This window comes from Pongo abelii, chromosome 3 (genome assembly GCF_028885655.2).
Source record: "Pongo abelii isolate AG06213 chromosome 3, NHGRI_mPonAbe1-v2.0_pri, whole genome shotgun sequence".
Lineage (NCBI taxonomy): Eukaryota > Metazoa > Chordata > Mammalia > Primates > Hominidae > Pongo > Pongo abelii.
Window position 1 is genome coordinate 58,379,860 of NC_071988.2, and position 25,875 is coordinate 58,405,734.

Below are 25,875 nucleotides of genomic sequence, written 5' to 3' on the forward strand. Positions count from 1 at the left end.
ATCGCAGCATTTTGGGAGGCCAAGGCGGGCGGATCACAAGGTCAGGAGATCGAGACTATCCTGGCTAACGCGGTAAAACCCCGTCTCTACTAAAAAAACTACAAAAAATTATCCGGGCGTGGTGGTGGGCGCCTGTGGTCCCAGCTACTCCAGAGGCGGGGGCACGAGAATGGCGTGAACCCGGGAGGCGGAGCTTGCAGTGAACCGAGATCACGCCACTGCACTCCAGCCTGGGCGACAGAGCAAGACTCTGTCTCAAAAAACAAAAAAACAAAAACAAACAAACAAAAACAACTAAGGTAGTCAATAAATTCCCTCAGTGAATATACTGAAATTTGTCCATATGGAGAGTGAATTTAATTTTGCACCTCATAATATAATCTTTGTCCATTAGCAGACGTTTAGAAACCAAGTGCTTTGCATCTTTTTTCAGTTACACATTGCCCCAACTAATTGTATCACTAAGAAGAAGAACTGAAAGTATATTTGATCAGAGTCAAATATATTATTAAACGAAGGACATAGCTTCTGATTTGTAGAAAGAGGATTTTCCAATGATTGAGTCTATGTAAAATATTGGAATTGATTCCTTCAGTAATGCCTTAGTTGTAAAATTGCCCCGTAGCTACCACCTAAGTCATCGCCTTAGGACGCCCTGGCTGCAGAGATATCAAGGAGGTTTTTTCCGGGATTTAGAGAAAATGATGTTTTTTTGGAAGGTTTTGCCTTATAACTCCCTTTCTTTGCTTCTATTTTAGCAGAGAAAGAGTATTAAGTTATAGAGTCAAAATATTAAACAGTGTGCTCTAAGAGGAGCAGTCAAAGGGTTTATTAGGCTCTGGCTGTATGATGGAAGGGATCTTTAAGCTCTAAGATTCATCTAAGGCAGAAAATCCACCTAAGAGTTTAGAAATAAAAGTTAGAATTCTAAAATGTTTGATTGTGTTGTATGTCTTTGTGCACTTCTTGCATGAATTTGTGGCAACCGAGGATAGTATAGAAGATATTTGCATACCGGGTCTCAGAATAGTCTTTATATCTCCTTTAAAGAAGAAAGGTGACATACTACATACATGTGAAGCACATATTGCTTCATTGCTTCAGTCCCTATTTTGGCTGTCATAAATCTGTCACATAAAATACACTTTCTAGATTAAGGCATTCGTAAAATTATTTTCTTGTAGTATTATTTATGTTGAAAAGCAAATTCAAATGCATTCATTATATATGTAATGTTTAAAAAGTCCCAGTTCATAATATCACTAATAATTTGATAGTTGATAATGTGATCTTGAATGCATCTTCTTACTTATTTATATTAATATCCCTACATGATGGAGTTATATGGATAAATTCAGGCCTAAAACTTTAGTCGTTCTATGCAAACATGTTTCCAGGTTTGCAGAGTACTCCATATTTACAATCTACTAGTCAATTGCGATTTTTAAGATATTAAAAACATATTCTCAGACATTTAAGTGCAAAAGTCAAACCTAGATAAGATTCAATAGGTATTACAGTAAATTGAGAGAAGAGAGGTGAAGAATGTGCGTGTGTGCGTGTGTGTGTGTGTGTGCGTGTGTGTGAGACTGAGGCCAGCTGAATGTCAGCCTAGAAATAAAAAGAAAAAAAGCAGAAGTCCTAAACTAATACCTCTGCTCTAAGGTAATTAAAAACGTATTCTCAGACATTTAAGTGCAAAAGTCAAATCTAGATAAGATTCAATAGCTATTACAGTAAATAGAGAGAAGAGAGGTGAAGAATGTATGTGTGTGCGTGTGTGTGTATGTGTGTGCGCACGTGTGTGAGACTGAGGCCAGGTGAATGTCAGCCTAGAAATAAAAAGAAAAAAAGCAGAAGTCCTAAACTAATACCTATGGTCTAAGGTAATTTTCTAGTTTGAGTTATTTTCTTTTATCTTCATTTCTTTGATCCACTATTTATCTCATATTTATCAAATACTAGCAAATCAGAAAAGTCATATCAATGCCAGGTGAAGATGGAAGGGTAACATCATATCAGCTCCCAAATTTGGGTGATTATATTATTGCAATAAGATAAAATAAAATCATTTCTAGTTTTGATATTACATAACAAGTCCTCTATAAATACTAGTGTACAGGTTTTTGTGTTAACATAAATTTTTATTTCTTTTGGGCAAATATATGGATGTGGGATTACTGGGTAGCATGGTAAGTTTATGATTATATCTCCTAGAAGCTCCTAGACTATTTGCCTAAGTGCCGGCACCATTTTGCATGTCCACCAGTGATGCAAGGTAGTTCAATTTCTAAGCATCTGTACTAGCACTTAGTATTTTACTACTACTGCTACTGCCGTTACTACTGTTATTTTGTATTCAAGGCACTATAATAGGTGTGTAGTGATATCACATTGTAGTTTTAATTTGCATTTCTCCAATGACCAGTGATGTTTAGTTCCCTCATATGTGTTTATCTGCCACCGATATAATTCTTGGTGATTTGTCTATTCAAATGTTTTGTTGATTTGTAAAAATTATGTTATTTCTCAAAATTGAAGGTTTAAGAAATTTTCATATACTCAAAAGATAAATATTTTATCAGATATACGTATTATAAATATATCCCCCAATATATGATGTCTTTTCAATTTCTTAAGACTGTCATTTTAAGACCAAATGGTTTTAATTTTTATTAAGTTCAGTTTATCAAATTTCCTTCCATGGAGTATGCATTTGGTGTCATATCTAAGCTATGCTTCGCCTATTCCAAAGTCACATTGCTAAATATTTCTCCTATATTTTCTGCTCCTCCTCTTCCTCTTCTACCTCCTCCTCTTGTCTCTCCTTTAGTTTTAGATTTATGATCTATTTAGAATTAATTTACATATATCATGCAATAAATTATAAACAAAATAATACAAAAAAGTCAAACTTTTTAAAAATGTGGATATCCAAATATCCTATCATTATTTATTTAGAAGAATTTATTTCTTAATGGATTTGCCTATGTATCTTTGTTGAAAATCAATTGGCTAAATATGTGTACTTTTATTTCTAGACTCTATTCTGTTCATTTGTTCTATGTCTTGTCTCTTGCTGGTACCACAGTGTTTGATTACTGCAAGTTTAGAGTTAACTCTTAAATAAAGTGCCTTCCGGCTTTTTTCTTTATTTTTTTGAAAATTGTTTTACTGTTTTTTGTTGCTTTACTTTTGAATATAAGTTTTAGAATCTGTTTGCTAATTTCTAGAAATTCCTGCTAGAAATGTGATTGGAGTTGTGTTGAATCTATAGGCAAATCAGAGCAAATTGATTTTTTTAAATATTGAGTGTTTAGAACTATGAAAATAGTATATTTCTCTAAGTTTATTTTGCTTTATTTCATCTATGTTTAGTACTTTTGACTATATCTTTCTTGCCCATAAATATTTTAATATTACTGTTACATATTTTCATATATATGTTACAAACATAATATATAAAATATATATCCCTATACAATTACAAAAACAAATTCAATTTTGTAAATATAATTTTATATATTTACTTTGTATCCTGCAAACTGCTAACCTTATTATTAGTCTTGATAACATTTTTGTCATTTTTGATATTTATTTTAGATAGACAAATAATATGCAAATACAGACAACTTTATTATTTCTTAAAAATCTGTATGACATTTATTGATTTTTCTTATCCTATTGCACTGACTAGGGCCTTCAGTACAATAGTAAATAAATATGTCTTTGTTCCCTGTATAAGAGAAAACCTGTTAGTCTTTCTACGTTAAATATTTTAGACATAAGCTTAATGTGAGTTTCTCAACCTTTATCAGGTAGAGGAAGTACTACTTTCTTCTCAGTTTGCTGAGAGTCAGCCTGTCTCTGTGTGTGCACATGTGTGTTTATATGAGGATGTAAAAATTTGCTAAATTTACTTTCTGCAGTGCACTTTTGTATCTGTGGAGATGATTATATGGTTATTCTTCCTTAGTGTGTTGACTTGGTGGTGTAGTCTGAATGTTTGTGTCTCCTAAGTTTCATACGTTAGGACCTAAGCCTTAATGTGATGGTATTGGGAAATGGGACTTTCTGAAAGGTTATTAGGTCAGGAGCATGGAGCCCTCATGCATAGGATTAGTGCCCTAATAAAATACACTGAAAGGAGCTCATTTACCCTCTGCAACATGTGAGAAACAGTGCAAAGGTGTCATCTATGAGAAAATAAGCCTTCACCAGACACCGAATACGCTGATGTTTGATCATATACTTCTCAGCCACTAGAGCTGTGAGAAATAAATTTACTTTGTTAGTAAGCTGATCAGTCTTAGTTTAAGCAATGCAAATGGACTAAGACATATAATGAATTGCACTGATTGGTTTTCAAATGTTAAATCAACCTTGCGTTTTTAAAATAAAACACACTTGATTGTAATGTCTTGTCCTTTTCTTAAATTAGTGGATTGATTTGCAAATTTTTTGTTGAGGAATTTTGCATATACATTCATAAGGAACATTGATCTGTAGTTTTATTTTTTTAATAACTTTTTTTTCCAATTTTGGTATCAGGGAAATGTTGCAATATCGTATTATAACAAGTTCTGTCTCATAAATTAAAATATTTATTTAGTATTTAGAAATTTGAAATCTAAAGTAAGATGTGATAAACTTATATGGAAATGAATAGCTGATATTGAGACTTTTTAAAAATAAAGGATGAAATGGAGAATGTATAATACTAGCTATTAAGATATGTGATTTAAAGTTTTAGGAATAAATGCAAGGTGCTTTTAAAGTAGAAATATCCAAGAACTCTGGATCCTCTATTACAATGATATATTCAAATAATGTATTTGTAAAAAAAAATTCAAAACTGTGAGTTTTGCTTCTTCTTTTCCTTTTGTCTGAAATTATTTTTTCCTAAATAACCACATGGTGATTACTCTCTACTCTTTTAGCTTTCTGTTCAAATATAACTTTTTTCACCTTCCTTTATAAATTATCACACATCACTATCATGCTGTATGTTTCCTGTGAATATTTTGTTCTCATTGCACTTATAATCACCTCACATACTTTAAGTTAATGTGTTAGATGACTGTCCATATCCTCAAAAACAGGTAAGCTCCATTGAGAAAAGTAATTTTCTAGTATTTATTTAGTTTGTTAGTTAATTAGTTTTTATTACTTTTAATTTCTATACCCTAAATGCCTAAATTTGGGCCTGTTCAAAAAACATAAAGTCAATAAATTTATTAATAATGAACAAACGAAAACCTGTAGGGAAAAATGTCCACTACTTTGACATGAAAAGAAAATACAATTCTATACAAGTCTGAAAGAGAATACTTGCAATTTCTAAAACTAATTATACATTAGTATAATATATTTTAATCCTGAAAAAAACTAAGAAAAATAGTAAATGTATTAGAAAAATGTTCAAAGGATGTAAATGGCCAGTACGTAAAAGGTAAACAGGTATAAAAGATGTCTGACAATATTCTTAGAGTAATAAGCAACACAAATATGAGCAACACTAACAGAGCACTTTAGCCTGTTAGGATTAAAAGAAGTAAAATTTTGGTAATACCAAATAATCACAATGATATGGATATTTGACAACACTTTCCCTTTCCTGTTATGAGCAGATGACTTTGACATTAATGTAAATTCTCTACGTACTTACTATCTCAAAATTGTATTTATATGCTTAAATTTAGTAACAGATCATTTTAGGAACAGATATTAATATATTCATGATAGTAATAAGAGGGGTGGCAGAAATTTAGATATAAGGTCTATCAGTGGGAGTATGAATAAAAGTAAAGTGTGCTGGATATGTAAAATGGAATGCTGTGATGCAGGCAAACACAGCTAACTGGATGTGTACAGAAAAATAAAAAGGGTAAAATTTAATTTTATGTTAAAATATGATTCATAAAAATACTGGTTTTGAAAATAAAATACAATTCAATACTATACCTTCAGATGATATTTATTATATATATATAAAGGTATGTCTTATTTTAAGTAGAGCAAAGTTGGTGTCTATGTATGGAAGGGAATGGGAATTGGGTCTAGGATTGAAAATGAATATCAAGGGCTTTTGTAGGGACAAATGAGAGTGAATAACCTGAGGTTAGATTAATTCAGCTATTTGCATATGTGGTCTTACAACTTTTAAAGAGAGTTTAAATATCCAAAGCAAAAAGAGACAAGCACATGATGATAGCATATGTCTAGAGGGATTTAGTTGGGAGCCTGTCACAGCCTATGTGTTTGGTAATTGTGTTGGAAAGATCCGTATAGTGAAGATGAACATATCAGTACATGTCAGACTTATAATACAAGTCATCAACCTACTTTGAATTAGCTATTTTGATAATCACTGAGAAAAATTCAGATGATAATTGGCAATTCAAATTAGGTTGGAATATAGTGACAGGAAATACTGAGTGGGCACAAATATCTTGTTTGCTTATTATATTTATTTTTTAAAAATAAATGTGACATTTATGTTTTAAGTACATGTGTTTCTTATTGAGTGTAGTTTCCATGAGAGGACTTGGGAAGCTATTTTCTATTACTGAAATAACAACTGATTTTCCAGGCTTGCAACGATAAACAACAGACCCTGGAGTTTGGGGACAACAACAAGGTACTGCCATACTTGAGGAAGAGATGGCTTTTCTCAGGTGAGATACTCCTCCATTTCAACATTTCTGTTCCATCTAGGATACCATTTCCTCCTCAGGTTGTAAGGTTAAGGTAGGAATCATAAAAAATTAATTATTAATATCTTAATTTTTAAAATGGTGATTATTGAGATACATATTAACACCATAGTAGACATTTTACATCTCATCAAGGAAGGCATGTTAAAAAGGTAAAAAATGGAAAAAATGACAGAGGAAATATTATTTTTTCAAAAAACATAATAATTTTTGTACAAAACTTGCCTTTTACAGAGGTTGCACTGAGCCGAGATTGCACCACTGCAATCCAGACTGGTGAAGGAACGAGACTAAAGTCTAAAAGACAAAAAATAAAACAAACAAACAAAATAAACATTGCCTATTCATTTACCTCTATATAAGGATTACTACACTCCACATTTCCTCATCTGACATGAAAATGTCTATGTACTTGTATCATTTTAGCTTTAGAGAAATATTTCAAAAGTGGATTGTTTGGAGTAATCTAAAAATTGATCAATTGTAATATTTAGAAACTGGTGGTTTTCAGTTTGTTTGCACCATTTAAGTATTTTGTATTGGCTGCTGAAAAATATTTGGACTAGCACTTAAAAATTAGCATTCAGACATTTGAAATAAAACAGTTTGATATGCATGCAAATAAAGAAATTTGCTGTATTACTCCAAATTCCTGCATGGTAACAATTTCAGAAGACCATTTTGGAAGGAGTATTTACTCTTTAGTTTGCTGAAATTGTCACCTGATAAATTTAATTAACGTAAATTACCTATCACTTCTTTGTGGATATTTGAATCTATGTCTCATATTCAGACTAATCGTTTAATTTCAAAGGTGAGAAATTAGAGTTTAATTATAATTAGAGATAGGTGACCTCACAGAAGATGATGGTGATGAAAATTGGTTAGAACAGAAGAAATCTTTATGTTTATGTTTCCATCATACAGTGGTAATTCATCCATTCTGACAGTTTGAAAATTATAAGCAATGTCTTTTGATTATTTTAACACATAACCACATTTTTAAAATATAAAGTTAATTGTCAATCACTCTTAAGAGTAATTGTCATTCTTAAGAGGTACCTTGGCTAGGATACACATGTTAATTTATTTAAATAATTTAATGAGAAATAGAGTAACATTCTGAATTTCTGAACTTTACTTCAATTTTCTAATATTAATACAATGAGAAGGTGTAAATTGCTCCAGTGTTTAATGATTGGTGAATATTTTAAAGGTATAATTCAGCATGCAAGAATATATCAATAAGGTATAGAGCATAGGTTTTGTGTTGTATAGTTTTGCAGATAAGAGAATACTCCATTTAGGACATTAATTTTATTTATTTTTATAATAATAACAATTTGTATTAGCACCTTACTGCCCAGAAAAGGGTGACAAATGGACTTCCCCAAAACATAATATTTTTGAACTTACTTTTAATGAGAGCAGCTCTCCATTCTAAAGCTGTACTCCGTTTTAGTTTATCAACAAAGCAAATCGAAGCTACAGATAATTAACTATTTTGCTTAAGTGCACAAAGCAATTTCAACACAAGAAGCAAATACATACTAAAGCCTCTGTCTCATAAAGCTTGCAGCCATGGCTCCTAGAGTTCCCAGTAATTTTATTCTTTATCCTTCTTCTGGAATCTCCCATCATCCAGTTGATACATGTCTCCTAAACCTTTCTTTTTTCTGATTTGTAGATAAGTTAATTTCTCCCTTTGCTCTTATGTATTAGCTGATGAAATGAGATAATATTAAATCTATAATGATTTCACTTAACTTTAAAATGTGTTTTCAGATGAATTTTGCATTAAAAAATGTTGTAGAAAGTAACACTTCATTGTATTGCATTATGACCAGTCATTAGATTTGGTGAATTGGTTCTTCTTGCTACGGTTTGTGTTAAATTAAAAACACTAAATTGAGATAATCATTCATGAATCCTGCATGAGGCATTAACAATATAATGCTGGAAACAAAACTGATATCTATTGCAATATAACTAGTTAAAGCGGAAGAAAAACTTAATACTGCAAACATTGTATGATACTTTCAGCTTCTCTGGAAACAAACAAATAGTATTATTTCAATTCCAACAATATTAATATGGTACAGTATAATTAAGAAAAATATAAAGGTAAGTAACTACATTCAGGCAAGCCAAAAACAAGTATGTTTCTGTAGAATTACTATTTCCAAGTAATGAAAGATGTGTCAACTACCAACGTTTGCTACTTCAATTTTTTTTTAAATAGAAAAGTTTTAAAAAAGAGTAAGAATTAGCTCACAGCAGCTTAATCCCATGGCATGCTCCTAGTAAATACAAATCTACTAATAATGCGTTTGCCCTTGGGAGCTTTGCAAAGGCTTACAGTACTTGCTTATTCCAACAGAGTTATTTCATTCATCTGTTACCGTTTTGGTTGTTTTCCTGTCTACTGGCTTTTAATAATTGAGACTGTATACTGCACCCACTCCCTTCTCTGCAAACATTGACCCTTAGCTTCAGTGGCACTTACCATCTGGAACTGTCTGCCCTCCTCTCTTCATGTCACTGGAAACCTAATTCACTGTTTGCTAAAGTACAAAACTCCCATTTAGCTCAGTGAGAGTTTGAAGAAAGATGACTGGTAGATTGAACACTGATAATCTCCTGCCCAGTTTTGAAATGCAGCCAAAATATCGACACTGTTCTAAAAAATGTACCTATTTTCCATGTTAGGATTGAGCACATTTTTAAAGAAAATATCACATCAAAAATAGTAGTTGATCAAACATATTCACCTTAGTCATTTGGAGACATATCAAGCACAAATTACAATGCTTCTATTTCTGTGATCGAGACATTGAAGAAGTAACCACTACGTCATGAAGTTAAATACTATAAATCACATATGTCAATTAGGTGATCCCTTGTGATTTATAAGTCACCAATACTTTTGTCTTTATTTATTTGAAAAAGAGAAATATTCATGATTATCTCAATAGATGCAGAAAGGCCTTTGATAAAATTTAACACCCCTTTATGCTAAAAACTCTCAATAAACTAGGTATTGATGGAACATATCTCAAAATAATAAGAGCTATTCATGACAAACCCACAACCAATATCGTACTGAATAGGTAAAACCTGGAAGCAGTCCCTTTAAAAACTGGCACAAGACAAGGATGTCTTCTCTCACCACTCCTATTCAACATAGTATTGGAAGCTCTGGCCAGAGCAATCAGGTAAGAGAAAGAAATAAAGAGTATTCAAATAAGAAGAGAGGAAGTCAAATTGTCTCTGTTTGCAGATGACATGACTGTGTATTTAGAAAACCCCATCGTCTCAGCCCAAAATCTCCTTAAGCTGATAAGCAACTTCAGCAAAGCCTCAGGATACAAATTCAATGTGCAAAAATCACAAGCATTCCTATATACCAATAATAAACAGAGAGCCAATTGTGAACTCCCATTCACAATTGTGACAAAGAGAATAAAATACCTAGGAATACATCTTACAAGAGATGTGAAAGACCCCCTAAGGAGAACTACAAATCAATGCTCAAGGAAATAAGAGAGGACACAAACGAATGGAAAAGCATTCCATGCTCATGGATAGAAAGAATCAATATTACTTTCGGCAGTATGGCCGAAACTATATGGTAGAATCAATACTATCCCCATCAAGCTACCATTGACTTTCTTCACAGAATTAAAAAAACCTAAATTTCATATAGAATTTTTAAAAATCCAAAAAACAGCCCATATAGCCAGGACAATCCTAAGCCAAAAGAACAAAACTAGAGGCATCATGCTACCTGCCTTCAAACTATACTACAAGGCTACAGTAACCAAAACAGCATGGTACTGGTAACAAAGCAGATATATAGACCAATGGAACAGAACAAAGGCCTCAGAAATAATGCCACATATCTACAACCATCTGTTCTTTGACAAACCTGTCAAAGCAATGGGGAAAGGATTTCCTATTTAATAAATAATGTTGGAAAAACTGACTAGCCATATGCAGAAAACTAAAACTGGACCCCTTCCTTACACCTTATACAAAAATTAACTCAAGATGGATTAAAGACTTAAGTGTAAGACCTAAAATCATAAAAACTGTAGAAGAAAATTAGACAATATCATTCAGGACATAAGCAAGGGCAAAGACTTCATGACTAAAACACCAAAATCAATTGCAACAAAACCCAAAATTGCCAAATCATAAAACAAAACATATCTAATTAAAATAAAGAGCTTCTGCACAGCAAAAGAAACTGTCATCAGAGTGAACTGGCAACCTACAGAATGAAAGAAAATTTTTGCCATCTATCCAACTGACAAACAGCTAATATCCAGAATCTACAAGGAACTTTAATTTACAAGAAAAAGAATAGACAACCCCATTAAAAAGTGGGTGAATGCTATGAATAGACACTTCTCAAATGAAGACATTTATAAGGCCAACAAACACATGAATAAAAGCTCATCATCACTGGTCTTTAGAGAAACAGAAATCAAAACCACAATGAGATACCATCTCACACCAGTTAGAATGGCAACCATGAAAAAATCAGGAAACAATAAATGCTGGAGAGGATGTGGAGAAATAAGAACAGTTTTACACTGTTGGTGAGAGTGTAAATTAGTTCAACCATTGTGGGAGACACTGTGATGATTCCTCAAGGATCTAGAAGCAGAAATACCATTTGACCTAACAATTCCATTACTGAGTACATACCCAGAAGATTATAAATCATTCTACTACAAAGACATATGCACACATATGTTTATTGCAGCACTATTCACAATAGCAAAGACTTGGAACCAACCCAAATGCCCATCAATGATAGACTGGATAAAGAAAATGTGGCACATATACACCATGGAATACTATGCAGCCATATAAAAGGATGAGTTAATGTCCTTTGCAGGGACAGGGATGAAATTGGAAACCACCATTCTCAGCAAACTAACACAAGAACAGAAAAACAAATACCACATGTTCTCACTCATAAGTGCGAGCTGATCAATGAGAACATGGACACAGGGAGGGGAACATCCACACTGGGGCCTGTCGGGGTGGGGAGCTAGGGGAGGAATAGCATTAGCAGAAATACCTAATGTAGATGACAGGTTGATGAGTGCAGCAAACCACCATGGCACGTGTATACCTATGTAACAAACCTGCACATTCTGCATATGTATCCCAGAACTTATAGTATAATAATAAAAAAGAGAGATACTCTCACATAATCTTAAGTAATAAGAGTTTTATCACTATATACAAATCAATTCTTACTATACAACTTGATCTTTCAATAACCCAGAATAATCAACAAAATTAGGCTTCAGAGGCATAAGGAAAGAAATAGAGCTATCAGATAATATATCTTAATGGGTATCTAAAATTCACAACAGCCTCACCATATACATTTTTTATTCCAGCACAAAATATTTTACTCATTATTAATGATTATAAACTAAACTAATCTCATCAATTGCACTCTATTCTCTTTCTCTCTCTCTGTGTCTCTCTCTCTCTGTCTCTTTGTGTGTGTGTGTGTGTGCGTGTGTGTGTGTCAGGACTAACCCTAGGTTCTGAGGGCCTGGTACAAATATATTTTTTTTCCAGGGTGTCTTTCCATATCCATGTGCTCATGGAGGTATATCAATTTGTCAATAAAAATGTTACTATTTCAAGGCTTGTTAACTTGTCTTTATTGATGAATAGCACAAATTTAAGTCTTACCCAGGGTGTGCTGGAAAATGTGGATGATTATTTATTTTCTGGTTATATTATATTTACTACTGGAATATTTCTAGCATAAATGTAGAACAGCATATCCTCTAACTATTTATTCCCTTAGCTTGCTTCTAGTTTATCTTGCTGGATATTCAATTTTTCCTTATAGGCCTCAATAGGCTCAGAAATGTCACTTTGTCGATTCTATAAAAAGAGTATTTTGAAGCTGGTGAATCAAAACACAGTTTCCATTCTTTGATATAAAACAGAACATCACAAAGCATTTTCACAGATAGCTTGAAATATTTGAAATATGCAGACTGTAACCACTGCATTATATAGGGATTATATAATATATTTTTATGATATATTTTAATATTGATGGCATCATGATTCTGGCACCATATGAGGGAAAATGGAAGGGATTCATGAAGAAAGCAAAAAGAACGGCTCCATTTGTGCAAAAATGTACATCTCTTAGCCAGATCAGATGAAGATCTTCCCAGGATAGAATAGCATGATCAGAGGCAAAAGCAAGCATCAATGGAAGTACCTGTCTATTGGTTTTGTGAACCAATGCTTTTGAAAAGTCTTTGAGGAAACAGGTGTGATCACTTACAGAGGATAACCTGAACAAATGTAGGGTCTGTGGTGGGGTTGGGGTAACTACTCTGGGTGTCCACAGTAGAGGGTAGAGATTGCCAAGAAGGCCTTCCATCACCTCTGCCTTCTTGTCAGCCATATAGTGGAGGCAGCATTGCAATCACAACACAAATGGAAAGTCAATCCATACCCTCTCACACACAACTACACAACTCCAGCCCAAGAACAGATAGCAGACTATTGGACATCCAGGCTAATGTCCTCCTTTTGACCTCTTCCTTAGGGAACAGTAGTGTAGGTTGGGGAATCTCTCCCACATTGACGGCCATTTTATTTTTATTTTTTAATTTTTTTCCAGCTTTATTAAGGTAATAATTGGCAATTAAAAATCATATATATTTAAATATTTAAGCTGTATAACTTGATAATTTGATATACATATGCATTGTGAAATAATCACCAGATTTGTGAATTTTGACATATATATATATTTGTGTAAACACCACCACAATCAGGGTACAGAACAGTCCTATCAATCCCCAAAACTCCCTCATGCTATGCCTTTATAGTCACATCACTAGGGCAACCACTGATCTGTTCTCCAACACTATGGTTTTGGCTTTTCAAGAATGTAATGTAGATAAAATCATACTGTAGGTAACCTTTTGATAGTGGCTTCTTTCACTCAGCATAAGCCTTTGAGATTCATATAAGTTGTGGCATAAAATTCAAGTAGCCTCTTCCTTTTTATTGCTGACTAGTATTTTAATGCATGACTCTCCCACAGTTTGTTTATCCATTCAGCCACTGCAGGAAATTTGGACTGAGTCCAATTTGGGCAATTATGAAGTAGCATTTCTACCAATATTGACATACGGGTTTATGTTCTGTGAACATAAGTTTCCATTTCTTTAGGGTAAAGGCCTAGGAGTTGGTTTCCTTGGTAAAATGGAAGTGGTATGTTTAACTTTATAAGAACATGCCAAACTGTTTTCTGGAGTGGCTGAACTATTTTGTATCCTTGCTAGAATTGTAGAAGAATTCCTATTGCTTCACATCCTTGTCAGGAATTGGTATGGTGGTTTTTTGAAATTATTTTAGCTATTCTTATAGATGTTCCCCATTTTATGTTGTGTCACAGAACCGTAGAATGGGTAGTTTACAGAGAAAAAAAATCATGAAGTTTTTTAGTTCTAGAGCTTGGGAAGCCCAGTATCAAGGTGCCAGAATCTGATGAGGGCTTCTTGCTGTGTCACCCCATGCAGAAGGTGGAAGGGCAAAGAAACACACATGAAAGAGAGCAAGAAGGGGACATACTCACTTTTTATAACTCCTGTAATAACAGAATTAATCCATTCATAAGGGCAGAGCCCAGGGCACAAGCCTTTGTCACCCAGGCTTGTGTGCAGTGGTGCAATCATGGATCACTGCAGCTTCGACTTTCTGGGCTCAAGCAATTTCCCACCTCAGCCTCCTGAATAGCTGAAACCACAGGCACACACAACCATGCCTGGATAATTTTTTGATTTTTTTGAAGAGATGGGGTCTCATAATGTTTTCCAGGCTCCTGGGCTCAGGCAATCTGCCCACCTCAGCCTCCCAAAGGGCTGGAATTACAGGCATGAGCCACTGTGCCTGGCCATTTGCATTTTGTTCTTTTTTCTTCATAAGTTATTGGGGAGCAGGTGGGTTTGGTTACATGAGTAAGTTCTTTAGTGCTGTTAAAGAACATGAATAGACAATTCACAAAAGATGATATATACAAATAGCCAACAAACATATTAAAAAATGCTCAACATCACTAATGATCAGGGAAATGAAAATCAAAACTGCAATGTTATATCACCTTGCCCCTGCAAAAATGGCCATAATAAAAAAAATAAAAAAGTAGTAGAAGTTTGTATGGCTGAAGTGAACAGGCAACACTTCTACACGTGTGAAGATTCCTTAAAGAATGAAAAGTAGAGCTACCATTTGATCCAGCAATCCCACTACTTGTATCTATACACTGGAAAAGAAGTCATTATACAAAAAAGATGCTTACACACACTTTGTAGCAGCACAATTCACAATTGTAAAAATGTGGAACCAACCCAAATGCCCATGAATCAATGAATGAAGAAACTATTTTTATATATATATAAATATATACACACACTATATATATAGTATATATACACATATAAAGTATTCCATCAGTAATATATATATATCATATATATATATTATAACTGCTCAGTCATAAAAAGGAATGAATTAATGTCATTTGCAGTGACCTGGATGAGATTGGAGACTATTATTCTAACAGAAATAACTCAAGAATGGAAAACCAAACATCGTATGTTCTTACGCATAGATGAGAGATAAACTATGAGGATGCAAAGGCATAAGAATAACACAACGGACTTTGAGGACTCAAGGGAAAAGGGTGGGAAGGCAGTGAGAGAGAAAAGACTACAAATGGGGTGCAGTGTATGCTTCCCAGTTGAGGGATGCACCAAAATCTCACAAATCACCGTGAATGATGGTCATTTTAAATGAGCTTAAGAGTTACTTTTCTTCAGGCTAGAGAGTGAAGAAAAATATTTATGGGTGGTGGGTTCAGGTGTATCACTGCATCCAGTTTCATTGACTAGTTTATCTTGATGTACCTGCTTTTTTTTCAGCCAATCTTTGCAGATTAAGGTACTGCAAAAATCATGAGCAGAAGACTTTATGCCATTGAATGCCATTGAGACTGTCAATGTAACTAAGGACAGCTGTTTGTTTTTTTTCTGCTTTTACATGGGCCAGTATCAACTAAAGATTGTCAATTTTTAAGACCTTACTTAAGGATGCAATGATTAGTAAAGAAAATTCAACAATCTTATGTTTACCTGATAAATATCTTATGAGTGTATGCTCCAGGGTACAACAGGGGTGAAAGGTTCATCTGTCATTATGTTTTTTTTTTCTTTTATTTATTTTTTTTTAAATTGAGACAAGATCTTGTTATGTTGCCCAGGCTGGTCTTGAACTCTTGGGCTCAAAAAATCCTCCTGCCTTGGCTTCCCAAAGTGCTGGGATTACAAGCATGAGCCAACATTCAGACTAATTTTGCTCTCATGTAAATGTACTATCAGTCTCACAGTTTGAAATCTGTAGACTGGCACTGCCTTCTATCTACTTTAGCCAAGCCCAGGTATCAAATGTGGTCAATGGTATACTCTATATCCAGTACCCTCGAGAATTAGAATATTTTTAGTTAAAGGGACAAGTTTAAAAAGATGGCTGACTCACATATTACTTAAGGTCTGTAAGTTTAATGTCATTAAAGATATGTTTTTTGCTTCCACTTTCATCTGTTTTAGCTTAATTTTCAGTCATTTGAAGACGTCTAACAATCCTTTATATATATCATTCCTACATCCTTGGGCATTGGTTTTGCTAGACACAATTATCCCAACACTGGTGACAAAAATGAATCTTAATGATAGAGTTGTATTGTGTGTTCAGACCAAAATATGTGTGTATTTATGTTGTGAAGATGTTACTGCTTCATGAACCACATGAATGAATTGAGGGTAAAGAAATGATGGCTCTCAAGAAGAAAATAAAATATCATTGGCAGAAAAATTGGGTGAAAACTTGGCTTTTTATAGTGGTGAATCCATTCTAAGAATTTAAAATGTGCTGTAAATAATGTAATGTAAAGAATGTAAGTAATATACACTAAGATTGAGAATTAGTATGAGCAGTATAAAAAGATTATCCAAGTTCTCTTTCTGATTTCATTGCTGGGTAACATTAAAAGCTTCTTTATTATTTACTGATTCATGAATCGTGGAGATTGTGAAAAGTACAGAAACAGCTTTAATTATTTCTAAGAATTTGTGATTTAGGTCTCTTACGTACTTGTGAAACTTGAAGGGAACTCCTGGAGCAGCTCTCTATAAGTCAGTCAGGAGATTCTCAGGACTGGTGCAGGACACAGAATTGACAAATATCTAGATTTTGTTACGAAGCTAACATGATGTCCTGTCCATATTCTATAAATAAATTACTATTAGATTGAAGAATGAGATATTCTGGTAAATCAAATATCCAGGAATGAAATTACCATATTATTATATTTAAATTTTTACCAAATAATTAGACTATAATAAAAGATACTTACAAATAACATATTCAGCATTAACTTGATAAATTACATGGGAATTTTTCATGCAAGCTGGATATTATTTCCAGTAAACTATTGATTACTACTTATGTCTACATGGGACCTCTCTATCTCACTAGTCCAGATATCTCTTGAAAACCACTCTGAAGTTTCAAGATATTTACAAATAAATATAACTTATATTTGTTTGATTTTATTTTTGAATATGTGCTCTCCTGCTGTAAGTAACAGCAAGCTGTCAAAGTTCATTTTTAAAAGAATGCAGTGGCTCTAAAAGTATATCCAAAATTTATTGAATGTTGGAGTCATTATCATGAAGTTCAGTTTTTTTCTACAATACAGTGGTATAGAGATGCCAGTTAATAGATAATTTGTTATGTGATGAAATGTGAATAAAATTCTTTCATCTCACTAAAATTGCACACCATTTTCTTTAATTGTGTATGCAACAGTATCTTTCCTTAAACTCCTAAATTTCATAGTATAATATTAGATGTTGTTAAGACAGCAAAATAAGTTTTTAAATTACTCCATGTAAAACAAGCAAACTAAAATATTCTAAAGGCAGATACAGTAATGTAATGGTTTTCATTAAAAGAAATAAAAATCTCCAAAACTTTTGTTCTTCAAATTTCTCCCCTACATTAGGTATGTAGATTCCACACACATAATGTCTGTAACAGAATGTTAACTTATTGACTATTATGATTTGCTTCCCAGGGCAATATATATTTGGATGGCTACATTTCAATTTTGTGAGAACTATCATTTATTGTTCCTGATTACATTCATCAGTCATTCCTTCTTTTATGTGAGAAACAATTTAGCTTTTCCATCCCAAGACTTGAGTGCCTTCACAACAAAGGACCACATGGTCATCTTTAAATTGCACACTTGGCTCTAGTAGCCTTAAATCTCTCCTATCTCACACCATAGCTTCATCATTTGCATTATTTTAATAATCTCTTGCATCTTTAGTCTTTTTAAATTAAAGATTCAGTTATACAAACAGTCTTGAATTTATGCCTATGTTCATTGTGTGACATAATTTTCAAAGAATGATTTTCTTCAGATCAGGAAAATTTTCTTTTTGAGGTGTTTAAGAATTATTCTATAAGGCAGGTTGGAAAACGATTTCTGTAAAAGGTGAGATAGTAAATATTTAAAGCTTTTCTTCTGTCACAATTATTCAAATTTTCCATTGTAGGGCAAAAGCAATCATAAAGAATGGACAAATTAGTATGGATGTATTTCAATATAAGTTTATATATGGAAACTGAAATTTTAACTTCATACAGTTATCAAAAATATTATTTCTTTCATTTATTTTCAGTCTTTAAAAGTATAAAGTTGTTAGCTTGCAGGTGATATCAAAAATAAGAGGTGAACCAGATTTAGCACGCAAGCTGTGGTGTGCAATTCTTGCGCTAAGACAAAGGAAGCCGTCTCTATATAGCTTAATTTAAATTTAATTTAAATTAAAATAGTTTTAAATTATATAAAATACAAAATTAAAGCATTATATATTACATATATAATAACATTATAGAATAACTTAAAATTAAAAATAAAATTACTCTTTCTATATTCCCTGAAATAGATGGCATCACTTTATTTGTTGTTTATTTAAAAAACCCAATGTACATGCACACGTATTAGTTTTAAAATTATAGTACAAATAGTATTGTAATCAGAAGCAGCAAATCAAACACAATATCTCATCATTGAATCTCCTTTTACTATTCTTCTTATTCATTGTTCTGTCTTAGAAGAAATATTATTGTGATATGGGAACTCCAAAAAATATTTTCTAATTATCTTTTTTTATCATTTGTAACTACCTTTTGAGAGCTGAACTTGGCATAGTCTTTCAAAGTATCCAGTTCAAAGATTCTCATTTTCAGTACTTCAGATAATCATGTGAGTATGTCAAAATAACTTGATTAAATTATTTTTTGATTTATCAACTTTCCTGTGCTCTATATTCAACCACTCATCAAAGTATCGTCTTTTCATTTATTTCATTAAATAAACTTTGAAACTTTGTGATATTTTAAAATTTTTAGTTCATATTCTATTAAATATGAACGATTCTTATTTTCATAGCCAACATGTTTTTATGACAGTCATAGATGCTCTACTATATAAAACAAAAAGCATAGTGTCAAAGTAGGATATGTGTTTATTATTATTACCAAATTGCTGAGTTAGGAATTATTTTAATGTTTATCATTTCTGCTAACATTATAATATAGAAGAATTAAATAGAAGATGTCATAGTTAATAAACCAAATATCAGTGCTTTATTTCTGTGCAACTTTTCATTTTCCAGGATGCTACATAACATAAATCCTTTATAGTGGCAGCAGACAGGCTTGGGCTTTTGGTGTGCCATGTGTATGCTGCTGATATATATTTATGGCTTAACTTCTCCAGTGTATCACTCAATGAATCAGTGGCCTGCAAGGGTCATCCTGGAATCAACCTCTTGTTCTAATCTGGATGCTTTGCTCTCTATGATTGAAGCACAACTGCAACCTTGGAATTTCTTTAGTCTGCTATCATTTGTTATGGCTACTGTTTTATGAACCTCATATCTTCTTGTTTTAATTTATTTCCTTGATTTGTTAGAAGGCATCTTCTAGTAGCTTCCTATGAAAGTGTGCTTAAGAGGTAGATTTTTCTGAATCATATCCTGTCTTTATTTTGCATTTACCTTTGGAGTGTGTAACTAATAAATGTACCATAAATGGTACACTAAAAATCACTTTCCCAGTGTATTAGACCATTTTCACGCTGCTGATAAAGACATATACAAGACTGACAATTTACGAAAGAAAGAAGTTTAATTGGACTTACAGTTCCACATTGCTGGGGAAGCCTCACAATCATAGCAGGAGGCAAAGAGGAGCAAGTCCCATCTTACATGGATGGCACCAAGCAAAGACAGAATGAGGAAGACGCAAAAGCAGAAACCCCTGATAAAACCATCACAACTTGTGAGACTTATTCACTAACAAGAAAATAGTATGGGGAAGCCATCCTCATGATTCAAATTATCTCCACCGGGTTTGCCCACAACACATGGGAATTATGGGTGTAAAATTCAAGATGAGATTTGGGTGGGGACACAGAGCCAAACCATATCATTCCACCTCAGACCCCTCCAAATCTAGTGCCCTCACATTTTAAAACCAATCATGCCTTCCCAACAGTTCCCCAAGGTCTTATCTCATTTCAGCATTAATCCCCAAATCCACAGTCCAAAGTCTCATCTGACACAAGGCAAGTCCCTTCCACCTATCAGCCTGTAAAACCAAAAGCAAGTTAGTTACTTCCTTGATACAGTGGGGATACAGGCATTGGGTAAATACAGCCTTCCCAAATGGGGAAAAATGGCCAAAACAAAGGGGCTACCAGCCCTATGCAAGTCCGAAATCCAGCAGGGCAGTCAAATCTTAAAGCTCCAACATGATCTCCTTTGATGCCATGTCTCGCATCTGGGTCATGCTGATGCGAGAGGTGGGTTCCCATAGTCTTGGGCAGCTCCCACCACTGTGGCTCTGTAGGGTACAGCCTCCCTCCTGGCTGCTTTCAGGGTCTGGTGTTGACTGTCTGTGGCTTTTCCAGGCACATGGTGCAAGTTGTTGGTGGATCTATCATTCTGGGGTCTAGAGGATGGTGGCTCTCTTCTCACAGCTCCACTAGGCAGTGCCCTAGAAGGGACTCTGTGTGGGGGCTCCAACCCCATGTTTTCCTTCCACACTGCCCTAGCAGAGGTTATCCATGAGAGCCCCATCCCTGCAGCAAACTTCATCCTGGGCATCCAGGCATTTCTATACATACTCTGAAACCTAGTCAGAGGTTCCCAAACCCCAGTTCTTGACTTCTGTGCACTCACAGGCTCAATACCAGTTGGAAGCTGCTAAAGCATGTGACTTGCACCCTCTGAAGACATGTCCGAGCTCTATGTTGACCCTTTTTCGTCATGGAAAGAGGGGCTGGGACACAGGGCATCAAGTCCCTTGGCTGCCCACAGCACAGGGGCCCTGGACCCAGCCCATGAAACCACGTTTTCCCTCCAGGCCTCCAGGCCTGTGATGAGAGGGGCTGTCATGAAGACCTCTGACATGCCCTCAAGACATTTTCCCCATTGTCTTGGGGATTAACATTCAGCTCTTTGTTACTTATGCAAATTTCTGCAGCAGGCTTGGATTTCTCCTCAGAAAATGAAATTTTCTTTTCTATTGCATTGTCAGGCTGCAAATTTTCTGAACTTTTATGCTGTTTTCCTTATTAAACTGAATGCCTTTAACAGCACCCAATTCACCTCTTGATTGGTTTGGTGCTTAGAAATTTCTTGCAGCGGATACCCTAAATCATCTTTTTGAAGTTCTAAGTTTCACATGTCTCTAGGGCAGGGGCAAAATGCCACCAGTCTCTTTGCTATAACATAACAAGAGTCATCTTTTCTTCAGTTCCCAAAAAAGTTCCCCATCTCCATCTGAGACCACCTCAGCCTGGACCTTATTGTTCATATCACTATCAGCATTTTTGTCAAAGCCATTTAACAAGTCTCTATGAAGTTCCAAACTTTGCCACATTTTCCTGTCTTCTTCTGAGCCCTCCAAACTATTTCAACCTCTGTTACTCAGTTCCAAAGTCACTTCCACATTTTGGGGTATTTTTTCAGCCATGCCCCATTCTACTGGTACCAATTTACTGTATTATTCCATTTCACACTGCTGATAAAGACATACTTGAGACTGGGCAACTTACAGAAAAAAGAGGTTTAATTTGACTCACAGTTCCATGTTGCTGGGGAAGCCTTACAATCACGGTGGAATGCAAGGAGGAGCAAGTCCCAGCTTACATGGATAGCAGCAGGCAAAGAGAGAATGAGGAAAATGCCAAAGCAGAAACCCCTTCTAAAACAATCAGATCTCATTAGACTTATTCACTACTAAGAGCACAGTATAGGGAAAACTACCCCATGATTCAAATTATCTCCCACTGGGTCCCTCTCACAACAAGCAGAAATTATGGGAGTATAAATCAAGATGAGATTTGGGTGGGGACACAGAGCCAAACCGTATCATCCAGCGTGCTCCCTTTGTATTCTGTTTTCTAGAGTGGGTCTTTTTTTTCTGTAAGACACATGTTCTTCAGTCTTTGGGAAGCTTTATTATACTATTTTTGATACATTAATCTCCTTCTTATTCATTGTTCTGTCTTTGAAGAAATATTATTGTGATCTGAGAACTCCACAAAATCATTTTCTAATTGTCATATTTTCTTTTTGTCATTTTTACTACCTTTTGAGAGCTTCACTTGGCATAATCTTTCAAATCTTCTATTGAAAAATTTCAAATTGTAGATATTAGTTTTCTTTCTTAAGAACATCTTTTCATTTTGTATTTGTTTTGTTTGTTTGTTTTGTCTTGTTTTGTTTTTTGCAGAATCCTGAATCTATTCTTAAATTCATGGTGCACATCTTTCCTTTGTCATCCTTAGAATGTAGTTTTATTTTAAAATTAGATCTCTTGTTCTTTCAAAACACATTGTTACCTCTAAATTCTTTATTCCTCATTTTGTAGATTGTCATGTTGGGATATTTGCTCTCATAACTTCTGATTCTTGATTATCTGTTTCTACTAAAAACAGGAAAGTACTAAACCAATGAGAAATTTTTGGCTGTACATAGGGACAGTCAGCTTGTAGGATTCAGTGCATTACAGTTGCTGCAGAGTAAACTGCTTTAATGAGGTATCCCTCAGATTTTAGTAGATGGAAGTCTTTTCTCTATGCTCTTTGCTTTCTTCTTATAAGATCCATTTGATAAGTTGCTTTAGAAAGAGCTACCTTAGTGTCTGTGTTCCGCATAAGGTGGAGGAATCTAATTATTCAATACATTTTCTTTTAAATTGGTGTTTAATGTGCATGCAATAAAGTGTCTGAATATTTACCATATGGCTCAATTAATTTTATGTATCAATATTATTCACTGTCACCATATACATTAGGAGAGATTAGTATCCAAGAAGGCTGTAGCACATAACCCTGTAGACAATATGTCACTTAAATTAACCACTTACCTGACCTGTACAACCATAGTTCAATTATTTCTATATTTGAATGTAATACAAATACAATCTTACAGTATGTGGTCTTTTATGTCTGTATTCTCTCATTCAGCATTATTTCTGTGAAATTTATCCATGCTGTTGTTTCACCAGTGGTCTATTCTTCTTCACTGATATGTAGTGTGACATTGTGTAAATGTACCAAAACATATTTTATTTCTGTGGGTTGTTTCCAGGTTGGAATTTTATGAATAAAACTGGTATAAAAGTTTGTTGCACTTGTTTGTATGTTTGTATTTTGGTGAACACGTAGTTTCATGTCTTTTGGCTATATAGCTAGGATAAAAATTGTGTGTCGCAGTGTAAGTACACATTTTATTAGAGTCTGATAAAGAGTTTTCCAGAGTGTCTGTAACAATTTATAGCCACAGCAAATCTATGAGAGTTTCAGTAGTTTCAGTACTTTTTGGTTGATCTAATTTGAATATGAAACACAGTATTTTGTCTAGTGTTAGTTTTTTGTTTAGTATGTCCAGTATAATTTAGTTTGCCATTATTCCTAGGATGCAGATTGGAAGATTCAATATTGCTAAGATGTCAGTTCTTCTCCAATTCATCTATAAATCCAGTGGGGTCTCAAATATTATTCCAGAATTCTTTTCATTACTGATGTTGAAATTTCCAAGCTGATGATACAATTTATGTGGAAAATAAATGGGGCTTTAGAATATCCAAATTTATCTAGAAAAAAAGAAAAAGTTCCTAAGACTCACTGCCTTACTCTAAAACTTATTAAAAAGACCCAAGAATAGACAATATGACTAAACAACATTGTCAAAGTTATTAAGACAACCCAAGTTAAAACCGTAACATATTTAATAGACAATATAGCAAAATATTTCCATGAAGGCAACCCTTTTGTAGACAGGTAACAGAAAGTAGTGAATATAAAGAAAAATATGATAAAATGGAATTGAACAAAATTAAAAATTTCTACTCCTCAGAAGATGCAGACACAGAAAAATAAATACGCACATTCCAGAAAATATTAATGTAACATATATCTGATAAAGGACAACCATAGATCAATTATTTCTATATTTGAATGTAATAAAAATATTGTATTTGTATTAAGAACCCATGCAAGTCAGTTATGAAAGGCAAGGAAAGTCAGAATAATTCAGAAGAAGTAGTTGGAAAAATGGAACTACTGACTCCAAGTGGTTAAAGAAATGCAAAGTTGTTAATTATCTAACAAGGAGGAATAAGAAAAGTTTATTTTAGGCCAAATACTTATATAGTTAAAAGCAAATCTGAGACTAATGATTTTTTATAAAAATTTACCTTATCATTTAAGTTAAAGAAGATTTCTCAACATACATTTATATTTTATGATTTTAGCATTTACTTTAGATTTGGGGTATAATTGCAGGTTATATGCAATTATGGATATATTACATGCAATATGGATATATTACATGCAATATGGATATATTACATGATGCTGAGGTTTGGGATATAAACGATCCCATCATCCAGATAATGAACCTGGTACTCAGCCTCAGCTTTTCAGTCTTTGCCCCTCTTTCTGCCTCCCTGCTCTAATAGTCCCCAGTGTCTATTGTTGCAAACTTTATATTCATGGGTACCCAAAATTTATCTCCCACTTGTAAGTAATAACATACAGTATTTTGTTTCCTGTTCTTGTGTTAATTCACTTAAGATAATGGCCTCCATCTGCTTCCATGTTTCTACAAAGGACAAGATTTTGTACTTTCTTATGGCTACATAGTATTCAATGGTGTATATGTACCACATTTTCTTTATCCAATCCACCACTGAAGGACACCTAGGTTGGTTCCATATATTTGCTATTGTGGATAGTGCTACAATGAACATATGAATGCATGTGGCTTTTTTGTAGAATAATTTATTTTCTTTCGGAAATATACTCACTAATGGGATTGCTGGGTGAAATGGTAGTTCTGTTTTAAGTTCTGTGAGAAATTTCCAAATTACTTTCCACAATGGCTGAAATAGTATACATTTTCACCTATATTGCATAAGGGTTCCCTTTTCTATGAAGTCTCACCACTATCTGCTGGTTTTTGACTTTTTAAAAATAGCAATTCTGACTGGTGTGAGATGGTATCTCATTGTGGTTTTGATTTGCACTTCTCTGGTTATTAGTGATGTTTAATATTTTTTCATATGTTTGTTGGCTGCTTCTATGTCTCCTTTTGAGAAGTGTCTGTTTATGTCTTTTGCTCACTTTTTAATGGCGTTATTTGTTTTTTGCTTGTTTAATTGTTTAAGTTCTTTGTAGATTGTGGATATTAGATCTTTGTTGGATGCATAGTTTGTGAATATTTTCTCTCATCCTGTAGGTTGTCTGTTTAGTCTGTTGATGGCTTCTTTTGCTGTGCAAAAACTCTTTAGTTTAAAGAAAACCCTCTTGTCAAATTATATGTTGCAATTGCTTTTAAGGTCTTAGTCATAAATTCGTTGCCAAGGCTTACATGCAGCATGGTATTTCCTTGGTTTTCTTCTAGAATTCTTATAGTTTGATATTTTACATTTAAATATTCAATCCATC

At 33.8% G+C, this 25,875-nt stretch overlaps 1 long non-coding RNA gene across 6 annotated transcripts in view; it reads left to right on the plus strand.

The window, feature by feature from the left end:
* LOC134761273 (uncharacterized) overlaps positions 1-25,875 on the plus strand; it is a 195,445-nt gene that overhangs the window by 65,094 nt on the left and 104,476 nt on the right. For 3 of the 6 annotated variants that reach the window (XR_010139691.1, XR_010139690.1, XR_010139687.1), the window contains exon 3: positions 6,593-6,677. This is a non-coding gene — a long non-coding RNA (uncharacterized LOC134761273). Of the gene's footprint in view, positions 1-6,592; positions 6,678-6,950; positions 7,035-15,703; positions 15,783-19,045; positions 19,117-25,875 lie in introns of those variants that run through there. The other 3 variants (XR_010139689.1, XR_010139692.1, XR_010139688.1) reach the window with 3 other exon arrangements.